The 23442-nt window shown below is 25.2% G+C and overlaps 1 protein-coding gene across 3 annotated transcripts in view; it reads left to right on the top strand.

Annotated features, from left to right (window-relative positions):
• Positions 1–1067: 1067 nt before the first annotated feature.
• Positions 1068–23442, top strand: part of LOC129606339 (putative polypeptide N-acetylgalactosaminyltransferase 9) — a 185878-nt gene continuing 163503 nt past the window's right edge. The window contains exon 1 of one of the 3 annotated variants that reach the window (XM_055516614.1): positions 1068–1087. The gene's annotated coding sequence lies outside the window, so the exon portion shown is untranslated. The remainder of the gene's footprint in view (positions 1088–23442) is intronic. The other 2 variants (XM_055516613.1, XM_055516612.1) reach the window with 2 other exon arrangements.

Raw genomic sequence — 23442 nt, 5'->3', positions numbered from 1 at the left:
TAATGAAATGAGAGCTATAATTCGATATTGTTTTTACTGGCGATGACTAAAACAGCCAATTACAATTTGACGATGTTATTTTTGCTATTACAATTAATTTTGTTGAACTCCAACAGTGACTCTACATGTATATTTCCTTATGATCAACTCATTAATTGAAATAACATACCTTGTATCATCGTAAAATGTTTTCGTTATTAAAATGAGGAGCACCATTGTAAAACAATGAACTCATTGCTTATTCAAAAACAAGAACAGACACTTACTATTTAAAACAATTTCCTATTCTTAATCACTTATTTTAATATTAGATTTTTCAATACGATTACAAATTAAAAGTGTGGTTGTTACAAAACTAATTGATTCAAAATTTTTTCCTTTTAAAATTTACCTTGAACTTCAACTTCAAATATCGTAAAAGAAAAACACAAAATCAATAATGTTTTATTTAATCGAGTTTTAAATTGAAAAAAAAGTGCAAAGTAATTTAATTAATTCGAAACAATATTTTTTAACAATGATAATTGAAAAACAATGCAAAAAAAACAGCGCGCTGAGAATGAACAAAATGGTTGTGACTTAATTCGTCTAATAAACGTTATTCTAATTTCGATTTCATAATAATTATTATTACGTACTTATTACCTAAGAGCCAACTGTTATACAACTTATCACGTCACAAGAAGAAAATTTTTGAATCAATGAAAAGAGTTTATGGAAATAATGAATGGAATAAAATGAAAAATCGAAAATACGTAAATGAAACTTGGTCAGTTTTCCGATATAAAGCTTTGGCTTAGGAAAACTGTGAAATATTGAGACATGACCGTTTTGGCCAACTTGATGCCACACTTTTAGTCGAAACTTTTTTTTTCTTAACTTAATAGTTTTAACTTATAAAATTAAAAAAAAATATGAATTTGAAACTTTTGTAAAAATTTATTAATTCACCCCTTTTCGTTTTTTATTTCAGGTGAGTTACTAGCTGATTTTCAAAAGTATTGAAAGCTTTGAATCATCTTACGTATTTTAGCTGTATCTAGGCAGAGTTAACATAAGTTTGGCAATGTTTTACAGCGAAAATAAGGTATAATTTTTTAAATAATCGTATTTGGCAATTTTGTAAATTTTTGGATTGTTCTGCAAAAGCGAAATTTCGATATTGATTTCTGTTCTTTAATTTTGTATAATTTTGACATTATGAAATCGAGAAATCTACAGCAGTTTACATAATTCTTCAATAAATTAATTTGAAATAGTTTCGGCAGATTTTTCTATAAATTTCTACTACCCTATAATTGAAAAAATTGTTCCTTTCTATAAATGTGGCACTTCCAATATTTTTTTCGTAATTCTTATTTTAAAAAGGATTTCAAATTTTTGGCGTCCATTATAATTTTTAGCGTTTTTAATTAACATTTTAATGAAAATTATTTTACTTTCCATAAAAAACAAAATTAATTTATGACCGTGTATAATAAGGGCCAAGGTAATTATAAATTTTATTTATTGCGAGAAATAAAATTTTCTAAAACGAAAAGAAAATATGTAAATTTGACTTGGCTAACATTTTTTTTAACTACCTTCCGCGATTTTTGTACCTTCTTCGATAATATATTAAAAAAACCCAACGTTTAATTAGCATTTAATTATTCTAAATGAAATTCAAACGAATTTTCATTTAAGAATTCAATTTAATTTGAAATTCTTTGGAAGGGCAGTTTACATTGTAGTGCAGGAGAAACATTTTGCTTACATTGTCGAATACAGGCACATAAGATACATTAGATTTCAGTTTATTGACTTTTTTAAAAGTTATGGAATGCTTTTAATAACTGACTAAGCTCAATTTCGCTCAAAGAGACAAGAGGAGTGTGATGACATGGTATAGACCTGCCTGTATACCATGTTATCACACTCCTAATATCACAAAACAATTAAAGAAAAAGGTTTTTGAAAGGAAAGAGCAAATAATATGAAAATCTTAAGCAATAAATTTTTCATCCTGAAAAAATGAAAAATTATACAAACAATTTCTGTTTTCAATCTTCTGTTCTGATAGCAAGAGTAATTTTTTACAATCATTCTTTAAATGTCCTTTTCCTATGTAATTTTTATTGAAATTTTGATGTTTTTGGACCGGCTTTTATTTTTATTCCATTAACTAAGATTTATTAAAAACACCTTTGATATTATTTCTTGTTTTTTTTTCCTAAAATGTGAAAGAGGAAATCTATTGATTAATGTTCTAATTTTGTTTTATAAAATATTGAAATGAGATCAAGAGGATATAAGAAAATGTTGTATAGAAAATTTGTGTTTGGCATTCACATAGGGCTCTTTATAATAATATGATGTTTTGGCAATAGAAACTAATAAATTATTGATTTTTTTATTGGGTAAGTGTAACAGGGTTATAGATATTGTGATATTTAGGTTTTGAGACACTTTTAGTGCATTTTAGAATTTATTTTATTTTAATATGTGAAGACAATTACAATATTGTGTCTTGCTTCTACATTATATATCTATCATTGCGAAATTATTGTAATTTACAATGATAATTACGGTTAATTTATCAATTAAATGGATATGAACCAGTCATTTTCAGGTCATTGTGTTAAGCCAGGACTTATTGAAGTTTCCACTTTCAAAATTATTTCGATCTTAAATACATGTGTATTCCGAGTTCCAAATATGTAAATATCTCTTAAACCTGCGTGCAAAACTGCAGACCATTATGAAGACGGGCTTCAATTTTATTGATGCCAACATGTTGATTTTTTTATATGTTCAATTGAAAAAAATTTTAATATTAAAATTGTCTTGCGAATTTTAACAAGGTTAAAATTACATTATTTGTTTTTATTTGTTTATGAATCTTTGCACACATATACAAATTTGCAAGATTTCGTATATATTATACAAAAGATACCTCTATTGAAAAACCATAAAAATATTTATGGGCATGTGAATATACAAATATACAATAGCAATATATTCAGAGTAAAATTTTCATATTAGATATAACACAATGCGTTTTCTTTAACGATAAGAATTTCTGACTCAATTATGGCTCAATTATGGAAGTCGTTTCGAAAATGGCTTTATCCGTCAAATCGATTTAATACTATAATGGCTACTACGAATTTCTATCATAGTCACATTTATCTATAATGTCGACTTTGGAAGTCAACTACAATAAAGGTAGAAATTAATTTTGAACAAACCTATTGAGTGAAATCATCTTCCATAATAGCATTACTTTTCAAAATTGACTTGTTACAAAGTAATCAATTTGGGTGAAATTTGGGATATTTGAAATGTGAAAATTTCATACGATTCATCAATATCTATTACAACAATATCTACAAGAAAATTCTTATTTTATAAGCTGACTAATTATAAATTTGAAAATTCTAAGAAATTTGAGAAAATATACGGGAAAGTTCTGAATAATTAAGGCTGATTAAAAAACTTATATAAATTTTTTGATGCCATAATTTGTGTAGAAACAATTAAATTTACAAAATTTATCAACTTATCTTACATCCTGATTTTATAAGTTTTTCTAGATAATGTTTTAAATTTCTATTTTATTTTGCTATTGCTTTTATTGCACGTGTCTGTGGTTGAGTTTTAGTATAAAAGAGCCTGTTCAATATTATGAACATAATAATTTTTTGCTCAATACTTGAATACGATAACATTATTCACGTAATATTGGCATGTAGGTACATCTAACTGGTGTTGAAGAACTCCTATTTTACCTTTTTATGCAAAAAATACAAGATCAAAAAACTAAAATTAGATGAAAAAGAAAAATTTTGCAATATAACAGTAAAAAATTAATTTTAAATTGAACAATTTTCTTTCAGTTGTTATGAAAAATTCTCCAAGGAATCAAATGAATTTTTTTTCCCCTTTTCCACTATGGGAAAGTGTGTGCAAAGAAAAAACGAAGTTAGAAAAAATATTTTTTTTTTTTTTTGCAAATTCTCTTAATGCTTTTGTTGTTTTTGCCGTGTCTCCATTAATTTTGTTTTTTTTTGTTTTTTGAATTCGACCTAAATTTTCCCCTTGTAAAAAGAACAACTTATTTATAGTCTTCTCGAAAGCAGTTTTCCCGAAAAAAACACTTTAAAAAATCATAAATTTTATTTGTTTATAAAAAAAGATTTTATGCAAAATTCTGGCTGATGGCACAAAATAATTAGCTGTATTCCTCATGGAACAGAAAACATAGTATTATGAAAATTGTAGTTTGAATATTTTTACACTGATCAAATCAGTGTTTAATACAAGAAACAATTTTTTCATCCCTCTCTCAATTTGTCACTCACGCACTATATTCCTCTTTTTGAATCCCTTTACTTTTGAATCCCTTTAGCTACTAACGCTGCTTGCATGGAAGAAAGGCCAATAGCTTAAATAAAAGCTACTGAAACTAAAAATACCTTTTTAAAACAAAATAAAATTACTTTGCTTATTTTAGCCTCAAAGTAGCTTCTGGCGTATGGTTGATGATACACATATTAAATGTATGGAAAAATGTTAAAATCATAGTGTAATCATTGAATAACAATGTTCACAAAACAATTTCTTGAATCGAGATCATGATCTAAAAACCGAACAGTATATAAACCACATTAATCGTAAATTAAAAGAAGAAAAATAATTTTAAACAGACAAAATAATACAAACAGTAAAATTTCTTTAAAAAAATTTCCTTGTATGAGGATGACTGCTTATTCGATTGGAATAACAAAATGCAGACAGCAAAAAAAAGAAAAATTAAATTGGTTTTTCTTGTATGTTTCATCTAATATTTCAATATGTACATATACACACCGCTGCCATCTCCTTTTTAGTCTCCTTGACTTTCCAAATGAATTTCTTCTTTTATCTGGTCCTATTTTCTAATTTCGTTTGGTCAGATCAGGTTTTCTTGGTTATGTTTTTTATTTTTTTTTTGTACTTATTTTGTGAAAATGTTTATGTCGACATGATTTAAGAAAATAATTTCCAACTTTTCTTTTTGCAAATTTCTAATATTGAAGATGACTTTCATGATTTTCCAGTTTTGTTTTTCTATAGCATTTTATTTTATTTTCAATTAGGATTTCGATTTAAAAGCTGTTTCTATTATTTTTTTTTGTTTTTTATCTAAATGATGTCAATTTTCCAATTTACAAGAATAAACTAGAGAAAAAAGTCATTTAAGAAAAAGAAAATATTTTTACAATTATTTTAGATAATTTTGGTTTTTTTCATTATTTTCAACTTTGTGGCTTCAATAAAAATTATTGAAGAATAAGAAATGTTAGTTAAACGAAACTAAATTAACTATATAATAATTGGTAGAATTTCAAGTCTTTCGTTTTAACTTTAAGGTATCTAGGATGAAATTTCAATAAACTACAACACAAAATGGGTATAGAGCGAAATTGTGTTGTTTGTAATTTAAAGAAGATGCTTCTCGATTTGTTTTTCAGTAAATATTACCGAAGTGATAGACGTGGTTCATAAGAAATTTTAAAAACACGTAACTGGAGTAGGAAATCATTTTATTTTATTTAAACAGAATTTAAAATGGATGAGTTTGCCTTAAATTTTGATATTTTTTGATCCCCGTTTCGAATTAATCTTTGTTAGCAGTCTTTTATGTAATCAGCCACTAATTTGTTGTGCGTTTTCGGAAAACAAGTGAAGCGTTTGCTATTTAATGAAATTGCAATTTAAGCAAAAATTTAAGAAATCCAAAAGTTATTAAACTTTCAAGAACCCCAAATTTTATGCTAGGAAAATATTCTTGAATATTGAAAATTTGATATTCTAGTAATACAGTAAATTTTTATAATTAAGAAAACTTGCTGAAATATAGGAAGAGAGAAGATTTATATGTTGATTTATATGCATAGTTGAGTATAGATACACATTTTATTGCATATTCAATGCTGTACAATTCATATTCTATACACATTGCTTTAAATTGGAATTCTATTATGAACGGAATAAAAAACTTGTTGTACAATTTAAAGTAATAATAATACGCTTGCAAAAATTGCATCAATGATATTGACTTTGAATTTCAATTGACGATAAAAATAAAAGGCTTAAAGAAATTTTCAACAAGATGATACGAGTATAGTATATAGGAGGAATATAATGGAAGAATTCAAAGAGATTGGAATCTTTTGAACGAATCACGATTGTTTAACATGACCAACATTTTTATATTGTTTTTTTTATTTCTTAGATTTTTTCATTTATTTTTGTTGTCATGATAATGATTTCTTGGATGATAACTTTTTCTTAATAGTAACATCTAATGGTGAGGTGATGGATAAAATATTTTAAAATACATGTATGAAAAACAGTTAGAGAATGTAAAATTATATGGTTTGAATGTTGAGAACTTTGGATTGAATGGAAAACAAAAGAAAGAAAACACAGAAAATACAAAATTAAAGATCAAATTCTTTGTAAACGAGTGCCATTAAAATTATTGAAAAAAAAAAATATAATAAAAACAGCAAATAAAAAATTCACGATTTTATTTCAACTAAAATTCATAAATTCAAAAAATACTGAGGAAAAAAACAGAGCTGATTTACCATTCAAATTGTTAGCCGCTTTAAGTTTGTTTAAAATTTTATAAAACTCTAAATTGGAAGGCATTACAAATCCTATTAAGGTACAATTGTTTTTTGACACTGTGATCACACTGTTTGTGATTTTTAGTATAAAAATGATGAAAAATTAATAACAAATGGGTAACGAACTCAGATTTAAAATAGGTTTAAAAATTTCAAAATAAATCTAGTACGTTTAGTTCTTATTGATGTTTCACAATGTTAGTCATACTCTTTTTAGGTATGTCTTCAAGTTTTCCTTTCAACTATTGACCTTTCTTCTACATAAACTTTTTCCCATAAATTTACGATTTGAATTAGGCATGATCTAAAGTTAAATAAATAACAATTTGATTGATTTTTTAACTTATTATTAATGGCATATTTTCCCGTTAAAAAGGTTAATTGATCGGATTAAAGACTGGAATTCTTGATATATATGTATGTGATTTTTCTTGAAAGAAAATTATAGAATTTAAAAATATGCATGTATATGAGATCTAAAAAACTATAATTTTATAAAGTCGTGTTTATTTTTTATGTTCTTCATTCCCTTCAAAAATTTGAGCTTGAATACTCAACCTAAAACTGCTATATACATTAATATTTTAATTCCGTTATTTCCATTTTAATTATTTTTTCAGAAATTAGAATTAGAAATTCTATAGCATTAGAAATTTGGTTATTCGGCGACAAAGTGCAGTATCTACAGGATACATTTTTAAAAGCTTACATACAATACTGTCCATACGCCGTGCAATTCTTTCGTTTTAAAAAATAGGCGAAATGTGCGAAATTAAAAGATATGCTGTTCAAGGAGACGGTCGTGTTAATTAAAATACTGATGATTTCTGTTTAAAAGGCACACATCAATTTATTTTCAACTTATTGCCTTAATTTTGAAACACTATGTACCGTATAAAACAATAAATTAATGAAGAGTTTATGACAAAATGAGAATTTTCCATTTAACTTGAGAATGTAGTATTGGATTTTAGTTACTTAATTAAAATCTTTCTTCGGGGGAAGATTTTTTCCCTTGCGCGAAGCTACTCAAGTGAATTTTTCCGGTGAAGTTTTGCTTTTTTTCTTGAAAAATACTAAATTTTACTTCTTGAATCGATCATTTTTTAAGAAAAATAGATTTGCTAAGATCAACATTAAACAAAATTTTTTTTTACTTTTTGCGTAGATTTACTTAAACAAAAATATTTTAAGAAAATGAACTTGATCGTGTCAACCCTGTAGTACTTGTACGAACCTTACGGTCGTGATACCCTGTGGTACTTGTTATCCTATAGCCGAACAAATATGCCATAGTTGACTGTGGAACAGACTATGACTGGAATATTACGCAGGTCAATTTCATTGCTGTAATTATAAGAGTTGCTCAGGTATGACCAAATAACCTTAGAAGTTGTATGACAGCTATCATCATAACAGACCAAATAACTTTAGAAGTTGTATGACAAAATTTTAGTATTGTACCTTAAGTATTTCTACGATATGACCAAGTACAAAAATTGAAGTTGTATATCAACCCCAAATTGTAGGGTAGCTACCCGAACAACAGCCTCTATCACATCTAGTTTAAATAGGTTTCCGGTATTTAATATTATAAATTATTTGTGAAAGTTTGGTGAGTTTATTTCAATTAGTTTTTGAGTTATCGCTGGGACGGACCGACAGACTGATAGACATAATTAAATACATTTATACCTATATCTCAGACCATTATTTCTTAAGCTTACAGAGAGTAAGGTAAATTTATTATTCAATATAAAACAAAATACGCTAGGTCGTATCGAAATAAGATTTACATTAAAGTTTCTAAATTTAGACTGTCCTTGCTATATTCGTGAGTATATGGAGGCAATGTTGCTTTTGATATTTTTATTTATTCTACAAATTTTACATCTAATTTCTATATTGCGTTTTTTTTTCTTTTAAAAATTTTGTCATTCGAAAATTATTAGGTTTTAAAACTTTTGTGATCTATCAGAGTTTACAACTCAATGAATCTTCGAGCCAACGAAAAAAAAAAGAATTTAAATGAGTGTACAAACACATATGAAATAAGGGTATAGGTATAGGTATTTTTGATGTAGACTGCAAGATAAATAGATAGCTATATAAATGTTTTCCTATACATGTGAAGAATATTTCTTGCCATAAATTACAACTGACAGCAGATAAACACCTTATAAATCTTCATTTTTTCTCCCCCAAGAATACATTTTTCCAGTTTATGGACACATTTTTATCGATTTTTTTTTTAACCAACATATAAAATAATACAAATTATATTAATATATCAAAAGGATATATGTAAGATACAATTTTGTATACATAGGTAAACAGGGATTTTATTTTTCCTCTTTTTTTATAATTTTCCTATTGAATGGTTTTTAAATTTTCAATATATTTTCATTGGAGTATCAATTACTGTCATTTCAGACACTACACAACGATACGAAACATTTTTTTCTTTGATCAGCGGAAAAAAAATGCTTTGGTTAATTATAGTTTCCGTGTAATTTTCTTTTTGCAGATGGCTAAGTGGTAGTCAGGCATGAGTATAACTTAAGTCAATAATGAAATAGATATATAGATAAGATAGCCTTCTGCTTTTTTTTGCATGTTTTATATTGTAAAACCTTCTTTTAAAAGTAATAAAAGCTACTCTTGAGTAGCCTTATTTATTATGGATATTGACTTTTTAATTTGAATTCAAATTGTATAAAAGTTTTAAAAAATACTATAAAATTTTAAATTTCAATCAGTTTAATCCAATGTAGTTTTCGATTTTGGTAATGAGTTTTTGATAAAGAACATTTTGTTTGCAACATAGAAGCAATTGTTCTTTTACGGATTATTGCTAGTGTTGAATTGTAAGAAATGAATATTAATTATTATATCAAGAATATATATCACGTTGACAACTACATCCAGCAGCCAGATACGGTTTAATCGATTCATTCATTAAGATATGGTTTTCTCTTTTTCAACTTATAAATTTATGCAGTCAATCATTGAAAACGAAAGCAATGTAACAAGCTTTACAACTTATAGAAAGCGCATTACATATAACATTTTTGAAGTTATTTTGTGTGGCTATTATTTATGTTCACTTTATGGCAGTTCCGCATAGAAATTTTACTCTGAAAACCGGCTTTCGAAAAAATCCCTCATTTGGATTTAGAGAACTCTTCATGATCCATTAACTATAGTTATAGTTATAGTTATAGTTATAGGTAATCTATAATTTGACGACTTTCACCTTTAATCAAAAAGGGCTTGAAGGGTTATTCCATGTCAAAGAAGCTCTTGGTTTCTTTCATGTTTTTTTTACCAAACCCTAATGGACTTCTTTGTTTCAAATTATCTAAAATTTTGCACCTTATGTATAAACATAAAAAAGCGTAAAAGATACACAAAGCTTATATTTCTTCATTAGTTTGCCTTTTTTGATTTTGATACATGTTCTGCAATGCCGGCTCCGATTTTTAATTAAAGGAATATTTTGTGCCTACATGCATGGTATATAAACATAGTATAGATAATTTATTTTTAGTGCTCATTCCATCAATATCGCTGCTTTCCAAATACATTATTATCTCTTTAGTATAACAATCACACAAAACCAAAATTTATGGTGAACTCTATTCTATTAGTTGAAAGAGTATTACTTGGGTAAAATGTTGTATTACCAATTTGTATGAATCAGCAATTTTAATATTTATTTTATTAAAATTTAATTTAAAAATTCTTAAAAAACTCAAATGATTATGATTTGATTTTGAAATTATTTAAAATTATTTATTGAATTTCTGATTAATAGATCAATTAAAATCAATTAAAATGAGTTATAAAATTTTTGATAATTGAATGTTAATGTTGAGATTAAAATTATTTATACAAAATTTGCTTATAAAGAACAACAACAAATCGTCATAATTTTAATAATTTTTTACCATTGTAATAAATGTATGAATGCTGCGTTTATTGCATATTATTTTTAAATTTTTACATATTGGGGAAGAAAAATTATGTTAATTTTGCAAAATTAATTGATTGGTTCTTGTTGAATTTTAATTAAATTAAATTTATTTCATATCATTGCAATTAAATATAATTTTTCAATTGATTACAATCATCAGTTAAAATCTGATTTTGACTAAAATCATATAAGATTTGCTCTCCGTCTTCTTGTGAGCGTATAATCAACCTTACACCTTTTAATTACAAAATAAAATTACAACTTTGTAAAAGATTCGGCTTTTAAAACTTAATTAAACAATTAAGATTAAATTTATCTTGACATTTTCTTCAAATATTCTGTGAAACGATTTCTGCGTTATTACGTAAACAACCTCAATAAAATACGATGTTCTACTGGTAGAGTCTTAAAGTCTATCAAGCAATTGTAATAGGAGGAGTGAACGTTCGTTTTAACTTGATCTTTGGTCTTCGGTTATAACTTTTTATAGCTTTAACTTAGAATTGAGCATTTTTTCCAAACTCTTCAAAATCCTAAGGCTATTCATGGGAAAATTTTGGTCTAATTTTTCTTTAATTTCCACGCAATTTCTGTAGATATCTATTAAATAATTAAAATGCCTCAATTAGTTTTGTTCTCCACTTCTCTAATTGGAATTTCGTACCGAAATGTAAACATCCTTTTGAGAAATGGTATTTAGTTCAGTTAATTAATTCCTGCAGCTAAAATAATTGAGCACAAAAATATTATATTTTCTAATTTTATTACTATAAATATATACAAATGTACATATGTAAATTAATGCAATTTAAATATGCATATGTATGTACAATTATGTAAATGCACATTTTGTTCGCATATACACATGTAAATGCAATGACGGTAATAAAAAAATGTAGGACTCGTAGGTAATAATTTTCATAAATTGCAATATTATTACTAACAATTTTTATAATTTTTAGATTCTATAGTCATAAAATCTTAAAATAATAATTTCGCTTTAAAATAATTTAATATCTGATATGCAGACTGGTTATTTTTTACACTAACTTGTTTAATATAAAAAATGGATACAAGAGTGCTTGAGGATCGTGTATGTATATTAAAAAAAAAGAAAAGGAAAAATAAAACTAAAATCGACATATTAGTGTATAGTTTAGCTATTTTCCATTTTAGTATGTTTTATAAAAAATTTTAATAACTTGAAAATATGTAAGACATACGCTATTTGGGTAATAAATTTATTAACACAAGTCACATGAAAACAAACTTTCAATATTTTTAATCGTAAATATACATATACTTCATGGAGAACGAGTTCCATGTGTAACCTAGATTATTAAATTGTGAAAATAAATTAAATTTTTATTTTCTTATTTTTTTTTTTTTGCAAGCATTTTAATTCAATTCAATTTTATAATAATTGAGCATCCTCTTTGACTCTTTTATCTCTAATGTAACACATATAGAGTTTTCACCATTTTTAATATAAATTATTACACATAATTGTAGATCGTATATTATGGTTCGTCTAAACCACTATATAGTATGGTAATAATTTAAAACTAAATTTTTCTCCTTTATTTTATGAATTATAATCTTTAAAACTAACATTTTAGCTCACGCGTCAATGCTGCCTACAGAAAATAATTTATAGTAGTCACGGAACAACTTAAATTAATATGAAATTTTACACTTAACGTAAGCATATTGTGTTAAACAATATATTAAGCCATCCTGGAAAATTTAAAATTTTTTATATAATTGGTTAAAATTAAATATCGGAGATTGGCTCGCAGGAAGTAATAATGGAAAGGAAAAAGAAATTGCTTAAATCTATTAACAAGTACGACAAAAGCTATATCTAACCAGAAGGCGCCGAAATGGTTAAAATTTTTAGATCCACTTACTATACTATAATCGAATACTAAAACTGATATGTTTACTATCCTAAAATTAAAAAAGGCGATTCGAAAAATCTCGCAAGTCTTTAAATTAGCCACGACATATTAAACGAGTGTATTAAGTTGACATTTCTACGATATTATTAAATTCTTACATATTGAGGTATTACTTAAGAAAAGATGTAAAAAGCTGTATAGATTTAGAAAAGCCATAAGATTTAGTAACATTCAACTCAATAATTTACTAACTAAACACGTATGGATATATGCGTATACTATTGTCGTGTAACAATGGTAGGACAAAGAGGTGACCATCATCAAATTCAAAGACATTTTTGTTGCATAGTTTTAAGTTTGACTACTAAATGTGGCCGGAAACTTTATTCTTGCCTATATAGAAATTTTTGGTAATTAAGTTAGGTAAATTTTTATTTATGTTTTCAAAAATATATGCCGTCATAAACGTTTCCTTAGAAATATCCTTTGTATATGCAATAAATTCAATAGTGAGAAAATATTTTATACATATACATGCATAGGTATACTTTTATGCATATTATGTATACAATTATTGTACGAATACAATGTTGTTCATACATTTTATACATCATACATTTATACAAACACAATATTACCGAATGTAATCGAAAATATTAATAAACTGAAAATACATAGTTAGTTTTACTGAACTATTTAAAATTGTATGGATTTTGTAAAGACGTTAAAAAAATTGCATTGAAAGCAATGAAAAAATCAATAACATTGGCGATTAAAAATAGCTTTAAAAAAAAATATTTACAAGAGAAAAAAAAACCCCATCGTGTGCCGACTATGAATGGGTCATCATCGACCATACCTCTTAGATAGAATTTGAAAACCTAATTTTTCTTTTTGGTATTTTATTGAATTGTAAACTGCGGAAAACTTGTGTTTCTAACTATTTTTATTCTTGTGTGAACATATATGATTTTTTATGGTTGAAAATTTAATATTGTATATACAAACATACATAGTAATAATGTGTATGAATGCTGTACTTCTCATCACGTATCTGGATGACCCCAAAGTCTCAATTATTGGAATTTGAAGCGCGTTTTGCTTATAGAAAATATGTTGAATATTAGGTGTATGTGTACATCTTATGTATATGCAGTAAATAATGTACATATATTTAAATGCAATTTCCAAGCAATTTTCAAAAAGAAAAAATTTCTTTTTTTCTTGTTTTGCATTATCTGTAAGCATTTTTCCTTAGTGCAAGTATTTTAATACTATAAATTTTTAATTCAATTTAAAACTGGATTTTTTCGTCAGTTTAATGTAGAGAGATAGAAAAAAATAATAAAAATATGATGACATCTGAAATCTTGTATGTAGGAATGATTATAAATATTTTACGTTTTTTTTTATAATAATCACTTTTTGTTCCTATTTTGTGATGCTACACACAAACATTGTTTGTATGCTTATATATAACCCCTTCATTAAGCAGCAAGCAGGTGAACGCGATTATTTACATGTGTAATTATTTTAAACTGCCTAGATATTCCAATCAACTATTAAGTATAATAGATTATGAGCGGAAAATTGAATAAAATATTGAAGAAGAAAATGTGCATTTGAAAAACGAGATTTTTTCTATACACATAGTCAGTTAATCAAATTTGTTTAGGTAAAGTTAGTATATATTGTTGTTGTTACATAGTAAAACTTGTAAACGTTATAATATTAGCGAAATTTTTTGTTTAAATAAAGAAAACTTGTATTTGATTCTTGGAATTTTCAAGTTTTGTAGTTTCTTGTTTAAATTCATTGGAAATTTTTATTTGAAAGTAGATTAAAATATTAAAAATGTTTTAGGCTTCATGAAGAAAAATCGTTGCCTACATACAATTTGAATATGAGTATTGTATGTGTGTAATATAAAGCATTATTTAGAAATTATACTTGACTTAAATGCATGCTGAAATTAAGCATACAAAAACTGTAATTTTTGTGTATATAATATCATATATGTACGTATATATACAAAATAAAACTTGTAGAAATATTTTATGAACTTGAAAATTAGTTCATCTCCAGGATATAATCAATTCCATTTATATTCTCGAATTCATGTTATTTTGAACATAATTTAGTATGCAGCTATGGTCTTAGTATGTGCATATTTTACAGTATTTTCTGGTTATTAATTAAAAAATAATACTTTATTTTTTTTTAGTTTATTTAATTTTTTTATAATAATTTCCTTTCATCGTTTGGTTTATTAATATATTATTAATAAACCAAATATTTTCATACATTATAAATTATATCGAACTCGAGATCTAATGCATCGCAACTCAGAAATAGCATTTTACATTGGAACGGTATCAATAGTCCCTAATTTCATTTTATGTTAAATTTACTTAAAATATGCTAGGATGCTTAGAGTTTTGAACTGATGTCAATGTATTTCTGCAATTGATATTATGAATGTTGATATTATGATTTCAATTTAATAAAAGTAAAAATAATTGTGTTTTCTATTCCAAAATTAATTCCTGAATATGAATATTTTTGCAAGGGTCTGCCAACATTTATTTATTTATGTAAGCAATATATGTAGGTCTGACAAACTTTTAAAAACAAAAAAAATTTGCATTATTTAAGGGTTATAATAAATTTTTTTTCAAAATTTTTCTATAATAATATTTATATTAATAGGGGGGTGTTATTGAATACATACATTCATATTGAATACATAAATTTAAATGGGACTGCCCAGAATCAAGCGAAATCATTGTCGCGGATCTCACCGGCGGCGGTGAAACAGCCAAAATTCCCATTTTACTACTGGCGATTTTTTTTTTATATTATCTACTTCCATGTGTGTTTGTCATTATATGTAAAATGTTGAACAGGTTATCTGACCGTTGCACTCTTATTCTGGATTAACAACGGAAATCATCCCCCGTTGCTATTCACCGCTTTGGTTATGTTTTTACAATTAGGTTGATCTAAATGAAGCATGAATAAAATTATGAAAGTTTAGCCTTATATGTGTGTAATAAGTATGTATAAGTATCTACAGTATTTAGTTGTTATTCCTTCTTAACGCAACGTAAGTTCTTTGTGATTTGTGTTGTTCGAATCTTAAAAGAAGAAATTCATAAATACATTTTAACATTTTAATGGATATGATCGAATTAACGACAAAAAAAGGTATTCAGTTCGGAATGTTTAAGTTAAGCTAAAAATTTTTAATTTCTGACGTCACTGAATTGATAAGTTAGGCTAGTCATATTCCCAGAATAAATTTATTTTCGAAAAATATAATATCTAATCTACATGCCTAATGCCATGTTGTCATTAAGATGGCTAAATTATTGTTAACAAGATCTAATCTTATATAAAAGTAGTGAATACTGCACTACTAAATTAATCTATCACTAAGAAGCTCAATTAGTATTGCTTATTTATTTATATGTGGATCGCACTTTATTCAATTTAAAATTATAAGTAATTACAAATTAAAATTTCGAGAATTTTACGGTAATCCTTTAATATTTTGTGAAAACTTTACAACCTTAAACGTTACATTCTTCTATATTAACATACATTTGTTAATACATTTAAACTAGAAATAATTAAAACCCTACAACCCTTAAAAAAATTAAGTAAAACAATATTCAGTTGGCTTATGTCTTTAATAATGTACTTACAATCTACATAATGGTATTCATTTTTCATATATTTTTTTATCCCATTATTTAAAATTGCCATCAATTTATTCTTTCTATAGGTATTTTCTTAAGTTACTGTCTCAGCTTCTTAGAGTACCAAATATGGAAATATTGTTTTTTTGTCTTTTAGATGAAAAACAATATTTATCGAATTTGTGATCAAAACAATATTTTCTTCTTATATATTTTCTTCTGCCTCATTTAAATCGATTTTTATAATAAAATAACTACTTATGGAAATAAGAAATAATGGCAATAATGATGAATAAAATAATTGTAAAATATAAGAAAAAATGCAATTCAATCAAATCAAATCCAATCAAAAAAGATTACCACAGTGGAAAATTAATCCAACATAATTTAAATGGAATAGCAATTTTAATCGGCATGACCAACAAAATTGATTTATAAATTCTTGTTTTCTTTTCAGAAAATACTTTTTTTTACTGATCAGTTGTGTTGATCATTGTATTAAATAACTTCGAATTGGGCATTGTCATTAAATCTTAACGAAATTATAGACTTAGCATGAAAAACACAATCTTAGGTCGACAAACATAACCGACCCCATTGCTAAAAGTGTTCCATAAGATAATGAAATCGTCCTTTTCCAAAAATTTAAAATTCTATGAAAAGTTTTAGGTTACCTTTATCGAAATTTAGAAAAATGGAAATTGGTGATGTCTTAGTATGCGTTCATTTTCTGTGAACCGTTTCCGTACTAAAGTTTTTCAGTACATTAAGTTCAAAACCTGAATTCAAATATTAAATTTTAAGAAATTTCGTCATCTAAAAAATATAAAATCGACCCAAGGGTAGATAATCCTGAAAAATTTAGTATTTCAATGTTTCTTAATCTTCCCTAGCATAGAAAAATACATTTCCGCCGAATACCTTCAGTAATCATAATATCTTCAGTAATCATAATATAAAGCTTATTCTTATGAAACTTAAATGAAATTTTGCCTTAATATTTATGAAATTTGTGAAATTTTAGCTTAATGTTCCGTTAATGTCAAATTTTGCTGCCAATGTTTTTCGTTTTTGATAACTTTTGAGTATGCATTTTAAAAAGTTTTTAAATTTCAAGACTTAAATCTGCCAAGATCTAAATTTTAGAAACTTGAAGCTGAACATATTATTTATTTAATGCCTTTTGTAAATTTTTCTATTGTAAGTGATAAATTTATTAGCTGCTTCTCTATAGAAATACCATTTGTACATTTTGATGGTTTATATTTACATTTGGAAAGCAAAATATTTGATTATCAAATTTAATTTTTACTTTTCAAATTCAATCTTAGAATTTAGTTCATCTTTTAACCATTATTTTAGGATTATTTGAATATTCTACAGAAATTCTGTTATTATTAAAAACAAATATGTGTCTGTTAGGTAACTGCCCATAAAATATCTATAGGGTACTTAAATAAAAAATCAAGATAACCTGAAAAATTTATCATTCATCATTAACTTTTATTTTGTTCTTATTTGCAAGAAAAATTTGAATTGAATGAAGAGTACAAAACTTTTATTCTTTGAATTGATTTCCATCTTAACTTTAAAAACATTAAAACTATAAAAAAAAAGAAATTTTTTAATTCTCCAACAACTTCGTTGATTGGGTGGTTTGTAATTGAATCAGAAAAACAAAGAAAAAATTTAAATTTGAAAAATTCTTCGATTGCGTTTCAATTACCTACTTATTGTGTGTGTCTAAATATTAAACTAAATCTCATTAAATCGCAAAAATAAAAATATTACATACCAAGAGGGAATCATAAAAATTCTTACATTTCTATACTAACTAAATGCAGATACTCCTATATTATTATGTATTCACATCTATACAAACATAATCTCATTTCGAATTTTAAGTTTTGTAAATTGCACGCGAATTGAGTCCATCATAATGTCAAAAAAATATTCGATTGACATATGCTTTTCTATGTTGACATAAAAAATAAGTAAAATAGAATAAAGTTTATTTACATAATAGCATGTTTGTATGTAGTCATATGTATATGTATAAAAACAAATGAAAATAACAAAATGAATCGTCAGAAAAATTCGAATTTTCTCATGAATAAAATATGAAAGAACTAACCATAAGATTTAATAGACAATTGTGTTTTTTATTATAAAATGAATCTATGCATCTTCAAAATTCATTGGAAGGAATTGTCGAATTTAAATTAAATATAACAAACGAATACACAAACCAGCAAACGAAGACTCCAATTGAATTTTTCAATTCAATTGGATTTTTCTTAAAATGAAATAAAACCACGTCTTAAAAATGTAACAAAATTACCTACCAGATTACACCTGATAAATATCTTAAATTTATTTAAAATTCCATGATTGCAACGCATTGACATCAAATGTCAATGTCAAACTCTTATTCCAATATTATTTCAACGACATATGAACAAAACAAAAGTAACAAAAATTTTTAAATTACCTAGTAAAAAATTACTAAGAACATAATATTATGTATATGTATAGAGTAGAGGATTATTTAGATTTCATCATTTTAAAGAAGTTCAACACGACTTTTAATTAAACGCATTTTTAGATAATGTCATTTGAAAGTCTGAAAGTTAAAATGATTATAAAAATTTTAATGCATGTAGTAGCTAGGCTGCTTTGCTTTGTAATTGTAATAAGAACTCAATATTTAAGTATAATTATCTTGATATTCTATGACAATTATAAAATAAATATGAAAAGGATTTATTGAAAATTGCGTTAGAAAATTATTGTTAAGAGGTAACACTATCGCTAACGAATACAACAACATCTAAAATTTAAATCGAGTCGTTTAAAATGTAACCATGGTTTGATATCAGACTTTGTCTGACAGCAAATAATAAAAACTACTCTATTCTATTCTCATAGATTACATGTCAGTTGCGACAATAAAATGGCGACAATTAATTTTTTTGCCAAAATTTTCAATAATAATTTTTAGATTTGCTACGATTAGATTTTAACTCCATCAAATAATTTCAGTCAGATCAGATAATGAACAGTCTTCAGACTTTATTATAGACTTAATCTTAGATTTTATGTATGTATATGTAATCTCTTTTTAAAATGTGGTCGAATATCAAATACACTCAATGCTTAAATTAAAATTGTTAATTTAAATGTGGATAAATTAAATTGAATAAAGCACATAATAGAAGGTAACTTATAAGTAATTAAATAATTCGACTATAGGGTACAAATTTTAATTAATGCGAAATCTAAATTGCTTTTTCATGTTATTAAAATTTTTGCTGACTTTACGGTTAAACATGCAACATGTTTTCCAATTCTATACTGTAAACATTTTAACCTTGTAATCATTCTTTGTCATTGAGTCTGGTACGATGCTTATATTATAAGGTTTTATTTTATTAATTTTCAATTAAGAATGCCACTTATGAGCTTTGCCTTTTAATTTTTAAATATTTTTTCATTTCAAGAAGGTTTAAAAGAAAATTTAAGAAATGTGTGCATCAATGAAATAGAGAGAAGAATCCAGAAATGTTTAAAATTATTGATCTTTCATTGCTCCATATTTTAATATTGAAAAAAAAATAATATCAACTACAACCTTGTTCAAAACATTTTGAAATTTATACTAAAAATTTATTATTTTCACTATAAATTGTAACTAAAAAGATAAATTGCAGAAAGTCACGTGTTTTATGTAGCAGACATCTAAAAATAATGGAAGAACACCATGAATTAAATTTATCAGAAAATATTTCAAGAGCTGAAATTGTTCCATTTTTGATGATGTTGATGGTATGATGACGATGATATTGATTGTATTTTTAATTTTATCCTGTTGATTGTTTTATTTTCTTCTTCTTTATTTTTATGGTACACAATGTTAAAATTCAATAGTTAATTTATGCTGAACACGATTTTTCAATGACATATGTATTGACAGTTTCTTCTATAAAACATTTTTTCTTTATTACCTTGTATAGTAGCATTTTGAGTCCTTGCATTGACGTCTAAGAAATCATTTCGTTCTTTATTGTATAGGCATATTTACGTTCTATTGTAGCTTCATATGAAATTATTTAAAAGGAAATTTATTCTTTCGATTATTTTTATATTTTCATTTTAATTAAGAATTGTTTAATTATTATACTGTGTATCTCCGTAATATAATAATGTTTAAAAAATTGCTTGCATAGGAGAAGAGAGTTATTATTTTCGAATTTTTAAAAGGAAGCTACAGCAATAAATAATATTTTAAACTTGGCAGAAAGAATGGAATTTTAATTTTGAAGAAGTTGTAATTAATTTCTATAAAACTTATTAAAAATAAATTAAAATTTTTGAATTGTTCGATTAAAGCGCATAATTTATACAGTGGCACAATATTTATAACTTTATAAATTATGCTTTCACAAATAAGTACTTATATGGATTTCAAGTTATTTAATTTGTGTCTAGCGTAAGTATTATGTAGCTATGTACTCGTATATGACAAGAACTTAATAATATAAAATTGAAATATTGAAGAAAATAAATTGCGATTAAAGAAATATTTTAGGAATGGCTAGCATATAAAAGTGCGTACATTGAAGGTATTCAAATATGTACTCTTTTGCTTAATCGATTTCGGTTGATTTCAAGTGAAACTGGTCAAATTTTCACTGTAAGAATGATTTTATATATTCATATTTCATTGCATCTACTGGGGTTTTCTTTTGTCACTAATTTATTGAGGAATTTTGAAAGTATTTCTTTCGACTCGGTTAATATATCGCCCTTTAAATAGAGTCAAAATAAAATGGGAAGTTTTCCAATGAAATGAACTTTTTGTTCAAAAAAAACCTCATGTTGATATATCAGTCAGTTTAGGTATTTGTTAAGTTCCAAGAACTGATGAATTTCTCAGCTTTTAAAGCAGATTTATGTAAGATTCCAGTAACGGCGTCTTCATTTAAACCCGGTTTCCAGTTATTTACAAATTTTCTAAAAATTTCATGTAAAAGACATGTTTGACTACTTAGTAAACTTCGGTAAATTAAGTCGCGCAGCAATAGAATTCTGACTAATATTCTTCTATGCATTTATTGTAATTCCGAAAATAATATTATATTATTTCTTCTTATTTATGTAGATGTTACCAAAATATTCACACAATTATATTAATGTAATATCATTAGTTCTGAAAATCATTTAAAAAATTTTAACGAAGTAAGAATATTATAGTTATTTTACATAGATTGTATTCATTATTACATTACACATGTAATTGCGTGCATAATAAAATATCTACATATGGTTATTACTAAAACATAGTATTTACGTATGTGTACTGAACGACAATATTAATCAAACCCATCAAGTTCATATGTAAATAATTTATTCAAAATTATTTTAATATTTTTTATTGAAAATAATTTTGTAAACTCATTCAAAATAATAAAATTAAACGAGAAATTTTATAATTTTATTTATTCATTCAGAACTCTTGAATGTTTTCAATTTTAACATAATAAATAAAACATAAATTTTATTCATAAATTTATTGTCCATAAGTATTATAGTTCACATAAAATAAAATAGCTACCATATCAACTCAACCGAAAAATTAAAACGAAATATAGTAATGCGATAAGCACAATATGACCGATTCAATTGCACATTTTTGGAGTAAAATATATTTCAATAGTTTGCAAAATTTATAACAGAACTTTAGAAATAATTCTAAAAGAATTAGTAATCATATTGTTGATTCAATTTCAAAAGCGTTATGCAAATCTCCAAGGCATTTGTATATAAAATAGACTTCAGGACATCTCTTTTTAGAACCCAATTTACTTGAATTGTTCTAATTAATATTTATGTTGAAAACAAACAATTTCTCTTTAACAATAGCACAAAATTTTGCAACATGAGTTAAGTAAAAAGTTTATTAACCATTTCTCTTTCTTAATAAAGATGAAAAGGAATACAAAGTTTTCAAAAACATAAAAATCATCCTTAGAGAACTTGTACCCAAGCTGAAATTTCTACAAGAAATTTATTGAATCATTTAAAAAATATGATATTGGAACTATATAAGTAAAGATCTAATTGCTACTACCCAATTCTTCACAAAAGATGATCAACTGATAATATCCGTGGAAAAACTGATGTAATTCAAATATTTAATCATATTTTTATGAAATTGCTTTAATCGAACTCCGAAATACAAAATTACAGAATTAGTTTCTTTTGTTTTAAACAGTGACATGTGAAGTTTTCTAACTCTTTAAGACATATAGATGTATGTATGTAATTCAAATTATATCAGAACTTTTACCAAACTTTTTCTCTCTCGTAAATCCCTTGGCGTGCTTTTAAATTTTTTTGATAGACCTATGATGTGAGAAAGAAAGGTACACTTATGATGTCTTCAAATTTTGCCATTCGATTATTTTTAGCCTAATTTTTCTAATACCAGGCAGTTTGAAGTAATGTAGTTTCGAATTTAAGAGTTTATAATTTGTTGAAATTTGAAGAGTTTTTGATTGAATGTTGGTTTTCGAAGCCTTTTCTCAATTATTTACTTGGCATATACAAACATTATTTCCTTATACCATCATTATTTCTACGGTTCTACTGCTATTATAGTAATAAATTTTTATTTACATTTTAATTTAAAAAGTTTATCATTTCAATATCAACATAAATTATTAGTTATTGTTAAAAGTTTTTGATTTTTCAGATAAACTGTGGGTAGCTATTAATTATTATAAATTCCAGTTTTCCCTTGAATTGCGGAAGTATAACTGCAAATATTTGCTATATAACCGAGTCCTAAAAATTGTAAAATTAATTATATTTATAAAAAATAAATTATAATAATATTTTATAAATCTGTATGTATGTTCACAGCTGTGATTATAATAATAAAATATTAAATAAAATAATTTTATGGAATTATCAAAAAAACAAAAAACAGAAGCGTCTACCTTGAAATTTTTACTAAAATCTGACGGAAAAACAAAACACAAAACAACTTTTAAAAAACGCAATATTTTTGATAAAATCTACAAATATTTTAATATTTAATAATAAATAAAACTATACATAATCATTTTTTTTAAATATTTATTTAAAAAAATACAGTAACGCTTGATGTAGCAAAAATTTTGTTCATAAAAAAAAAGCAAATG

Source organism: Condylostylus longicornis, unplaced genomic scaffold (genome assembly GCF_029603195.1).
Source record: "Condylostylus longicornis isolate FDR11 unplaced genomic scaffold, ASM2960319v2 ptg000018l, whole genome shotgun sequence".
NCBI lineage: Eukaryota > Metazoa > Arthropoda > Insecta > Diptera > Dolichopodidae > Condylostylus > Condylostylus longicornis.
This window is presented reverse-complemented; position numbering and strand designations above follow the sequence as displayed.